Source organism: Sapajus apella, unplaced genomic scaffold, assembly GCF_009761245.1.
Source record: "Sapajus apella isolate SASKATOON/1434 unplaced genomic scaffold, GSC_monkey_1.0 scaffold22, whole genome shotgun sequence".
Lineage (NCBI taxonomy): Eukaryota > Metazoa > Chordata > Mammalia > Primates > Cebidae > Sapajus > Sapajus apella.
In genome coordinates this window covers 27,542,349-27,550,854 of record NW_022436962.1, presented here as the reverse complement: position 1 = coordinate 27,550,854, position 8,506 = coordinate 27,542,349, and the positions used below count along the sequence as shown (strand labels likewise).

General features: G+C 43.2%; 1 long non-coding RNA gene across 1 annotated transcript; it reads left to right on the top strand.

Moving 5' to 3' along the window:
- Positions 1-318: 318 nt before the first annotated feature.
- Positions 319-5,298, top strand: LOC116558621. Its single transcript, XR_004272097.1, has 3 exons — positions 319-381; positions 1,414-1,418; positions 5,247-5,298. It is a non-coding gene; the product is annotated as an uncharacterized LOC116558621 (long non-coding RNA).
- Positions 5,299-8,506: the final 3,208 nt, after the last annotated feature.

The window sequence follows — 8,506 nt, the reverse complement described above, 5'->3', positions numbered from 1 at the left end:
CGGGTGCAGTGGCTTATGCCTGTAATCCCAGCACTTCAGGAGGCCAAGGGGGCAGATCACCTGAGGTCAGGGGTTCGAGACCAGCCTGACCAACATGGAGAAACCCCATCTCTACTAAAAATACAAAATTAGTGAGGCATGGTGGTGCATGCCTGTAATCCCAGCTACTTGAGAGGCTGAGGCAGGAGAATCACTTGAACCTGTGAGACGGAGGTTGGGGTGAGCCAAGATCATACCATTGCACTCCAGCCTGTGCAACAAGAATGAAACTCCGTCTCAAACAACACCACCACCACCACAAACAAAATAAACCATAGTAAAATATGCCTAACGTAAAATTTACCAGATTAACCATTTAAATGTACAATTCAGTGGCATTAAGTATATTCACGTTGTCATGCATCCATCACTACCATTCATCTCTAGAACTTTTTCACCTTGCAAAAATTGCAACTGTACTCCATAGACAATAACTTTTCATTCCCCTCTCCCCCAAATCCTAGCAAAAGTCACTCTACTTTCTGTCTCTATGAATTTGCCGATTCTAGGTACCTCACATAAGTGGAAAGCGGATCATACAATATTTGTTCTTTTGTGTCTGGCTGATTTCACTTAGCATAGCGTCTTCACAGTTCATCTGTGTTGTAACTTGCACCAGAATTTCATTTCTTTTTAAAGCTGAACAATATTCAATTGTATGTATAGACCACATTTTGTTTGTCCATTAATCCATTAATAGACACAGGTTATTTCCACCTAAGATGTTATTTTCATTTTCTGATGTCTCCCATCTCCAGGTAACTAGACAGAGCTGGACACAGCTGGGGAGTTGGAGTAGGGGGTGGGTTGGAGGTGAGGTAGGCGAGGAGAGAAAGAGGAGGCAGGGTAGGGAGCAACGTGTCTGTGCAGAGTGAGGCAGAGAGGACCATGCTCAATTCAGGCTCCGCTCTCTTGAGAGGCCAGGTAGGCAACTGTTTACACAAGTTATCTCATGTGAGACAAGAGCTGCCAGAAAAGTTCTACCAGCAGCAGTTTATCATAGTATTCTTTTTTTTTTTTTTTTTTTTTTTGGGACGGAGTTTCACTCTTGTTACCCAGGCTGGAGTGCAATGGCGCGATCTAGGCTCACCGCAACCTCCGCCTCCTGGGTTCAGGCAATTCTCCCGCCTCAGCCTCCTGAGTAGCTGGGATTACAGGCACACACCACCATGCCCAGCTAATTTTTTGTATTTGTAGTAGAGACGGGGTTTCACCATGTTGACCAGGATGGTCTCGATCTCTTGACCTCGTGATCCACCCGCCTCGGCCTCCCAAAGTGCTGGGATTACAGGCTTGAGCCACCACGCCCGGCTTATCATAGTATTCTTTTACCCCCATGTTCAGAACCCTTGGTTTAAAGAGATCCAGGACCAGGTACAGTGGCTCGCTTCTATAATCCCAGCACTTTGGGAGGCTGAAGCGAGAGGGTCAATTGAGACCAGGAGTTCAAGATTAGCCTGAGCAATGTAATGAGACCCCATCTCTTAAAAAAAAAAAAAAATAGCTGAGCATGGTGGCGCATACCTGTAGTCCCAGCTACTTGAAAGGCTGAAATGGAAGGGCTGCTTGAGGCTGCCATGGGTGATGATTGCACCACTGCACTCCAGCCTGAGCAACAGAGTGAGACAATGTCTTTTCAAAAAAAAAAAAAAAAAAAAAAAAAAGAGAGAGAGATTTAGGTACCTTTAGAATTACATTAATATTTCTGGCTGAGTGTGGTGGCTCACACCTATAATCCCAACACTTTGGGAGGCCGAGGAGGGCGGATCACCTGAGGACAGGAGTTTGAGACCAGCCTGACCAACATGGAGAAACCCCATCTCTACCAAAAATACAGAATTAGCTGGGTGTGGTGGCACATGCCTGTAATCCCACCTATTTGAGAGGCTGAGGCAGGAGAATTGCTTGAACCTGGGAGGCAGAGGTTGCAGTGAGCCAAGATCACACCACTGCACTCCAGCCTGGGCAACAAGAGTGAAACTCCGTCTCAAATGGACAAGAAAAAAAAAAAAAGAATTACATTACTATTTCTAACTAATAAAATTCCACTGAAGCCTACCAGAAAAACCTTTAACAGAACTAATAAAGCCAGTGTGATCATTTTAATCTTGTCCAGATGAGCAATTAGGGAAGCAAATTCGAATCCCTCATTACCTCTGAACAGCAATGTTTTAAACCTGAGTTTTCAATTTGACTGAAATGGGATTATGTTACAAGTTCTTCATGAATTTAAAAAAAAAAAAAAAAAAGAGGAGGCAATTCATAACATCAGGCCTTAGGCAAATTAGTCTGTAAGAGGTTCTGTAAGTAGAAATGTTAACAATTTCAGTACATTAACACATTCAACATGAGTATTTCTACATCAATTTAAACACAAAATCTGTAAGTGTTGCTTAATTTGGTTTTCACAATATCCCTATGGGGAGGATAAGGCAGGTATTAGTAAACATTTTACATGTGAGGAAACTACATTTAAGAAGATATAGCTGGCTGGGCACAGTGGCTCACGCCTGTAATCCCAAAACTTTGGGAGGCCAAGGTGGGTTGATCACGAGATCAGGAGTTCAAGATCAGCCTGACCAATATGATGAAACCTCATCTCTACTAAAAGTACAAAAATTAGCCAGGCGTGATGGGGCACACCTGTAGTCCCACCACTCAGGAGACTGAGGCAGGAGAATCACTTGAACCTGGGAGGCGGAGGTTGCAGTGAACTGAGATCTCGACACTGCACTCCAGCCTGGGTGACAGAGTGAGACTTCATCATCTCAAAAATAGAAAAGAAAAGGAGCTGGAAGCTGGATAACATATCTAAGATTATGTACCTAAGATATGGCAGCATTGGGACCCAGTGCAGTGGCTCACGCCTGTAATCCCAGAACTTTGGGAGGCCGAGGCAGGTGGATCACTTGAGGTCGGGAGTTTGAGACCAGCCAGGCTGGATGTTTTTAATCCTGGGAGAAGTGACAGAGGTAGGCCGAAAAGCGCTGTGGGCTGGGTGAAGTATTAATAACTTGCAAACTGTTTTCACAAGTCATCTCATGTGAGGCAAATAACATGGTTTGCACCTCTCATCCTTGGAAACTCAAGTAGTTGACTTGCCCAGGGACTAGTGAGCATAGAATGTAACCCAAACTTCCAAATGAAGTGTTCTCAACCTTTACCTGCATTCTAGAAGCAGAAACATATTTTTGTTTTTTAAGTTTTGTTTATGGTTTTTCAAAGACAAGTGTATTCTGAATTTAAACTAATAAAGGCAAAGCTGCTCTGATCCAAGGAGCTAAGGACTCCCGAACTTGTGGACCCCAGGGGGGTGCTGTCCACAAGTTGACCTAAGGGAGCCTAGGTGCAATCAACTGCTTTTTAGTTTGACCAGAACTTCCCAAGCCTTTATAAGCCTTATGGAAGCTCACCTCGGCGTCCTGTCTCCCCTTAAGCCATCAGTGTGGCATTTACCTTTCGTGCGGCAAAGCTGGCTATTTCCCGCCTTCCCGCTCCACGACCCCCGCGAATCCTTCAAAACTGCTTTCTCTAAGCAAGTTACCCAACTCCACACGGGGTTGTACTCTCTCTTTCTGGTGATTGCCCTGGGACCAGCCTAAAGTGATTGTTGAGCGCTTAAAATACTATGCGCTACACATAGCTAATGGTCTGTGACCCAGAGGGAGAGAAAGGAAAAACAGGTGACGAGCAGGTGGAGTGGTAAGGTGTGCAGCTTGTGATCCCAACGTGTCCATCAATTCTCTCCGTAAGCCAGGGCCGGCGGCGGCTCCCGGGAAGGCCCCAGCGTCCGAGGAACCAACCCTCAGAGCCTGGCTGTGGCTGCGCCTGCCTCCTCCAACCCTCCGGAGAGGCTGGGCTGCTGTGGGAGTCAGTCCCGCGCCGAGTCTGGAGGGCGGAGGCACCTGCCCACCCGAGAAGGCAGCGCACCTGCGGCTGGCTAGAATGAATGAAGCCGTACCTGACAGGCCGCAACCAAGGAGCTAGCGAGGCTCGCCTCCATGTGGGGTGGCTCAAACGGCTGCGAGCGATGGACAGATCACATCTCCTTTTGTCTAGCACTACGGGAGGAGAAAAACTTCTTGGTATTGGTGAATTCTGATAAATCTTCCGGGTAACTGCAACTTCTTTCTTTAAGAACCCAAGCTGCAAATTTTTAAAAACATTTTTGTTTTTGAAACATGTATTCCCTTTCATTTACCCTGATGTGGCTGGCTCTGGGTCCTCGCTGCTGAGGCTCTTTCACTGTTCCAGCTCAGGACCTCTAAGGTATGTGGGCTCCTCTGCTGCCCCCATCCCCACACCCTACCACCTGTTCGTAGGCGTCAGCATGCCCTGCTATTGCACCCATGCTACCTCTTGAGTCCCTTTTCTCTATTTTGCTGTCTTTAGTTTGTATAGGGTCAGGGAGCCAGTGTCAAACTTCTCAGAATTGGTTAATAAATAACACTAATAAATAGCCCAAGAAGTCCTCATATGAATTAAGAAGTGGCTGAGCTCTTGTACATTGAATTTTAAAACCACTCAAATGCCTTTAGGTTTTGTTTTTTTTTTTTTTTTGAGACAGAGTCTCACTCTGTCTCCCAGGCTGAAGTACAGTGGCACCATCTCTGCAATCTCGGCTCACTGCAACCTCCACCTTCCAAGTTCAAGCGATTCTCCTGCCTCAGCCTCCCGAGTAATTGGGACTACAGGTGCATGCCACCATGCCCAACTAATTTTTAATTTTTTTAGTGGAGATGGGGTTTCACCATGTTGTCCAGGCTGGTCTCGAACTCTTGACCACAAGTGGTACGCCCGCCTTGGCCTCCCAAAGTATTGGGATTACAGGCATGAGCCACCTCACCTGGCCAATCTGGTCAATCTTGACCTTTTTTTTTTTGAGACAGTTTAACTTTTGATGCCCAGGCTGGAGTGCAATGGCATGATCTCAGCTCACCAAAACTGCCGCCTTCCAGCTTCAAGCAATTCTCCTGCCTCAGCCTCTTGAGTAGCTGGGATTACAGGCATGTGCCACCACGACCAGCTGATTTTGTATTTTTAGTAAAGATGGGGTTTCTCCATGTTGGTCAGGCTGATCTCAAACTCCCGACCTCAGGCGATTCGCCTGCCTTGGCCTCCCAAAGTGCTGGGATTACAGATGTGAGCCACCATGCCTGGCCAGTCTTGACCATTTTAAAGTATACAGTTGAGTGGCATTAAGACAGTTCACATTGTTGTGCAATCGTCACCACCATTCATCTCTGGAACCCTCATCTTGCAAAACTGAAACCCCATGCCCATTAAACACCTTTCTATTCTCTTCTCCCTCCAGTTCCTGGAAACCACCATGCTACTTTATGTCTCCATGAATTTGACAACAGTATGTACTTCATGTAAGTAGAATCATACAGTTTTTGAGTTTTTGTGACTGGCTTATTTAACACACTGTTCTCAAAAGTTCATGCATATTGTAACAAGTGTCAGAAATTCCTTCTGTTTTAAAACTGAAGAATATTCCATTATATGTATAGACCACATTTTCTTTGTCCATTCATCCATCGAGGGACAATTGGGTTTTGGCTTTTGTGACTAATGTTGCTATAAAAATGATTGTGCAGATATCTCTTTCAGACCCTGCTTTCAGTTCTTTTGGGTATACACTCAGAAGTGGAATTGCGGAATCACATGGTAATTCTATTCATAATTTTTTGAGGAGCTGCCATACTGTTTTCTATAGTGGCTGTACTGTTTTATATTCCCACCAACAGTGCGCAAGGTCTCCAATTTCTCCAAATCCTCGCCCACACTTTTTATATTTTTCTGTCAGATGCCTTTTTTGCTAATTTATTCATTCTCAGTTGTCTTTCAGATAGTGAAAATTACTGGCTTTCAGATCTCTGGATTGGTGGGGGTATTTCCAGCATGAATCAATAAGCTAAGTAGATATGTTTCACTTCGGATAGTAGCTGGATAATACAAATTGTACATATGTATATATTTTGAGATGGAGTCTCGCTCTGTCACCCAGGCTGGAGTGCAGTGGCCCAATCTAGGCTCGTTGCAATACTCGCCTCCCGGTTTAAGCAATTCTCCTGCCTCAGAGGCTCCCTCAGAGGGATTACAGGGACCCGCCATCATGCCCAGCTAATTTTTGTTTGTTTTGTAGAGACAGGGTTTCACCATGCTGGCCTTGAACTCCTGGCCTCAGATGATCTGCCTGCCTCGGCCTCCCAAAGTGCTGGGATTCCAGGCGCGAGACACCATGTCCAGCCAAAAATCACATTTTAAATGTAAAAAATAGCTATTTAAAAGAAACCTGTAATGGATTCCTTTAAAATATCTTTTCAAAATTGACATTACAAAATAATAGGTGTTCACTGTAGAAAATTCGGAAATTGTAGAAAAGTAAATAAGAGTCATCAATAATGCCCCTGTCCAGAGATCATTTTAATGAACATGTTGGTGCATCCCCTCCATTCCATATATGCATATATACACATATATTCACACATACATATCTATCTATGTATCCACACACTGTGGTTTCTAAAAATTGTCATCATTCCATTCTTACAGTTTAGTAACCTGGTTTTCTCATTTCATAATTTGTTAAGAGCATTTTCCCATGTCATCAAAGCTTTACATAATCTTCCGATACATAATATCTAGTAGCTTTGTAGTAAGAATCCATAAAAATATAATCACTCATTATCTCTTTGGGAGGTTTTCATGTACTTGATTTTCTTGGGGATACTACAGAGTTTAAAAAAAATTAAGACAGATGCTACTGCTATAATGGCTCCTGCTAAATTGACCAGGCTGAAATGGGAGGATCACTTGGGGCCAAGAATTTGAGACCAGCTTAGGCAGTATTATAAGACCACCTGGCTCAAAAAAAAAAAAAAAAAGTAAATAAATAAAAGTAAATAAATAAACTAAATAAATTAGTTTTTATAGGAGCATTGCTAGGTAGACTCCTTTCCAAGAGTGTTACCGCCATTTCACAGATGTGAAAGACACCCACAGAGGATCTCTAGATCCTGGATTCTAAATGGCAGGATGATGGGCAACAATATTCGTATGGGAAAGAGACATGTAGAATAGGCTAATTCAATGCGGCATTCAAACTCAGAGGAGGAAGAAAATCCATAATTTGGGCAAAAACTCTTTAAATATATGAAGGAGACCTGGAGGTTTATTCATTGTTCTATAATTCCATGAGCAGCTTTTGCTTCAGAATTAAATGACAGTTAACAGTAATCCCAATGATGTTTTGATATTATCAGACCTTCTTGTACTCATGCCTTCATGTGTGTCTTTTTATAGGGCAATTGATAAATGGCAGTGTGCTTGAGATCCTTCTGAAATGCTTGGGGAGGATATTGTCACTGCTGCAGCTTTGTGTGTCTTGGGTCTTACAAATGATTTACCACTTACTAAATCTGAAATCCAAATTGTGGATTTGGCTCTGCTTGTTGCCAGCTAACAGAAGCTATAATACTGGAAAAAAGTTAAGAAGCTATCATAGACTGCCTCATTGTCTAACTTTATCTAGGATAATCACATAGAAAAAAAACTCCTGGATTTATAGATCAAAAACTGTGATAGAATGTTTGCATTATGGCCAGGCACGGTGGCTCACACCTGTAATCTCAGCACTTTGGGAGGCCGAGGCGGGTGGATCACCTGAGGTCAGGAGTTTGAGACTAGTCTGACCAACATGGTGAAACTCTGTCTCAAAAAAAAAAAAAAAAAGAATGTTTGCATTATTTAAAAATAAAATAGAGTATTTGTTATATTCCATATGAAAAGAAGTCTTCATCAGATTTTTATTTTTTATTTTTATTTATTTATTTTTAGATGGAGTCTTGCTCTGTTGCTCAGGCTGGAGTACAGTGGTGAGATCTCGGCTCACCACCACCTCTGCCTCTCGTGTTCAAGCGATTCTCCCGCCTCATCCTCCCAAGTAGCTGGGACTAGAGGAGCCCAACACCACACTCAGCTAATTTTTATATTTTTAATAGAGACAGGGTTTCATTATATTGGCCAGGCTGGTCTTGAACTTCTGCCCTTATGTGAGCTGCCCACCTCAGCCTCCCAAAGTGCTGGGCATGATTACAGGCATGAGCCACCATGCCCGGGCTTCATCATATATTTTAAACTTGATATACTTGAGTAAACAATTTTTTTATATTATAAATACTATAAATTAAAATTTAAGTAATAATTCCTAATAAAATTAAATGATAGATTACAGTTTTTTTTTTTTTTTTTAAGATGGGGTTTCCCCATGATGGCCAGGCTGGTCTTGACCTCCTGACCTCAGGTGATCCACCCACCTCAGCCTCCCAAAGTGCTAGGATTACAGGCATGAGCCACCGCACCTGGCCAGATTATAGTTTTCTAAGTATTAGCTTTCTTCTTCCTTTTGTCTTCCCTCAGACCATAAAAGAAGAAAAAACCCCACAATATATAGACATATATA